Source organism: Halyomorpha halys, unplaced genomic scaffold (assembly GCF_000696795.3).
Source record: "Halyomorpha halys isolate HHAL.00 unplaced genomic scaffold, Hhal_1.1 Scaffold1210.1, whole genome shotgun sequence".
Classification (NCBI taxonomy): Eukaryota; Metazoa; Arthropoda; class Insecta; order Hemiptera; family Pentatomidae; genus Halyomorpha; species Halyomorpha halys.
Genome location: NW_027115484.1, coordinates 184,141 through 187,530, shown reverse-complemented (window position 1 = coordinate 187,530; position 3,390 = coordinate 184,141).

Sequence of the window (3,390 nt, the reverse complement as noted above, 5' to 3'; positions counted from 1 at the left end):
TATTAAAGATAAACTATAAACTATAAATGTCAATAATAGAATAGATAAATATAGAATTATATTTATGTTTCTACCGTAATCAGGAGTAGAGCTATTTGTGTTTAAAAAAACTAGCCATTAACAATTTAAAATACTATAAAGCAATAATTTCAAAACTGGTGAACATAATTTAATAAAACTTGAATGTTCCTCTTAGGTGCCTGGAATCTTTATGAAAACTACTTTGGGGCCAAATTTTATTAGATTGTGAGATAATGAGGTAAAAAATGTATTTGAAGAAGCAGCCTGGGCTTCAGCCTTTGAGAAGAGGTTGGATTTCCCAAGTTGTAGCCCAATACTCTTTTAACTTTTGGTAACTGGGAGTGGAATTTTGATAAAGTCTTTTTTTGATTCCATTAGTAGTTCCCGCTGCAATTGGCTAGTTCTTACAAAACAAGGGGCATCCATTGCGATTCTTAGGACCTTATTTTGAAATTTGTAATTTTGTAATTGCATTTTGCCGAAATGTGATTACTAGTGAATTTGACAGAGGTATTATTCCATGATAAAGGTATTATTCCAAGAATTATTAAATTACCATAGATGATATTTATTCCAGGAATTATTAAGTTAACATATATAATAAAGGTATTATTCCAGGAATTATTAAATTACCATAAATGATATTTATTCCTGGAATCATTAAGTTAACATATATGATAAAGGTATTATTCGAGGAATTATTAAGTTACCATATATGATATTTATTCCAAAAATTATAAAGTTAACATATATGATAAAGGCATTATTCCAGGAATTATTAAATTACCATAAATGATATTATTCCTGGAATTATTAAGTTAACATATATGATAAAGGTATTATTCCTGGAAAGTTCAAGTTATTCCATAATCAGAGAAGTCTGAAGACTGAAACTCAGTTTTGTAAGACATCCTGTTAACTCTAGATTTATTTATTTTTTCTTTTTCCTTTACTCAAATTATTTAAGATATATAAGTCAATTGTTTATTTTAATAATTATTTGAATATCGTTTGTTTTGTCCACCATTTTCTCTTACATTCTTTGATTACATAACTGTAATTACTTTTATTGTTTTTTAGTTTATCTTTATTATTTATAATTGTTCTATAATTATAGGATTGTAAGTAATTAGGGGTGCTCACTCTTCCCCGCATAATAAATTTAAAATAGCAATAATTGAGTGTTACAATAATTATTTAAGGCCCACTAGGCCGATCTGGTTATTAATAAAATAAAGAGCGTATATTATTCAATAAAAGATATTGAATGGGCCCTTAAATAAGATGTTGTAATTTTTAATATTATTTTAGAGTTACAAGTCTAAAAGGATTAATTTAAATACTTGGACTAAATGGGTTACGAAAGAAACTTTGGGACTAATCTATACCGGACCAAACCAAAGTGGATTTTAAATAGCTCTGATTTTTATATTTAACTTTACATTTTTGTTTAATTTCCCTTTTTTTGTTCCTGATTAGTCTGTTAAAAAAAAAAGCAAAGCTGCTTGTTGAAAGGGATGTTAAGGAGAGAGCGTTAACCTGTAATAGCATGCCCCTCCGGTTTGTGAATATCTACCAGTACCTGGGACCAATAATTAGAAAACATTGGATACGAGGTATTTAATTATTAATTATTATAAAACATTGGATACGAGGTATTTTAAGGTATACGACGAGGTATTTAATAGGGTGAAAAAAATTGAATAGAGTATACTCCCGAACATGCTCAAAAGTCAAAGGAATGAAGAAATTTTGCAATAAGACAAAGCAGCTCCTATATGAAACAATATTTCTATCATCTTTGTTCAATAGAGTGGAGAGTTGGACAGTTCTCACCCTGCTAATAATGTGACGGCATCAGATATAAGGTTCCTTAGATGGATCATAGGGAAAACCCAAACGGACCGAATTCATGATGAAAGATCCTTGGGATCTTGCCACTTGGAAAGATAGTGGATCAGCGCCGTCTTAAATGGCTTAGATAATAGGAAGCGCCATTGAGATCGACCGTGCAGATTTATCGACTAAATACATTTCAGAAACGTTGTTAAGAGACCCTTCCCTCCCCCCTCCCTTAACGATTTAAATTTAATTGTATTCATGGCACTGGAGGTTAAGGTGCTGGCCTTTGTTGACCGAGTAGAGAAGCAGAAAAAAAAATTGCTTTTCGTATTAAAAAGGAGGAATCATCTTTTAAACCCAGATCTGAGGCTATGTCCATAATAGTTACCATTTCGACATTCAATTAGTTCATTATCACCAACATGGAGTAGATAGAAGACCTAAGGATACTGCCACGGGAGAAGTGGAGAAGAGAATCATTGCAGAGAAGAGCAATACATGAACATAATTTGTTTTTACCAGGTGCTTTAAGTCGGATTCAGTAATTCAGTAACAATAATATAACGCTTTGGTCTCCACTACTAAGACCTTTTTTTTATTTTCAAATCCTCTTTATTTATATATAATTACAATTACAAATATATGATAATACATAGTATATATACAAATTACATACTGACTTTGTTTGCCGTATGGCAGTATAAGATGAGTTACAGGGTCAGCTGAAGACGGTTTCACATTGGTAACATACTGATTGGGGGCTTGCATAGAATGGAGAGGGACCATTCCGGACCTTCCCACGGCGAGGGCGTCTATTAGGGGGACAGTGCTAAGACCCCCAGGTATCGACGGTCTTATATAACTTTAGAAATATTTGCTTAAAACGGGAAGGGGAGACTATTCGAGATAGTTTAATAGAACAATACTTAAAAAAGCGCCTGAAATTTAAAAAAACGGGGTGAGAACCTTCCTCTCTCGCTCTCAGAGGTAGCTGTACTTATTTGACTTTTAAAATAAACAATTATAGCGAGTAGGTTGGTCGATGCACAACATGTAACGATCTCACAAGAAGAGATCATAAAACAAAAAAAAGGCCATCCTTTTCGGCAGACCCGTCCCACTAAGACCCCCAGAGAGCAATGGTCCTATATCACTTTTTAAATATTTGCTTAAAACAGGAAAAGGAGACTTCACAAGCAGGAAATCCTTCACTCCCGCCCTTCGTAAAATATGAACTATCACTCACGAAATACTAAAAAAAACTTTATTGGTATAATACAAACAAGAATGTTTACATAACAAGTGCTACTGAGCTAATGACACGTACTGTAATGCTGCTAGACTAAGTAGGGGAGACATATATATAGTGGTGGGGGATTAGTGCTGATGCTACATTAAATTTGGTGGTGGTCCGGGGATAACTGTAGTAGCTTTACTTATCTGACTTTAAACCGACAATTATAGCGAGTAGGTCGGTCCATACCATACTAATAGTTGTAAATATAAGCTCACTTAATTAGTTATAGG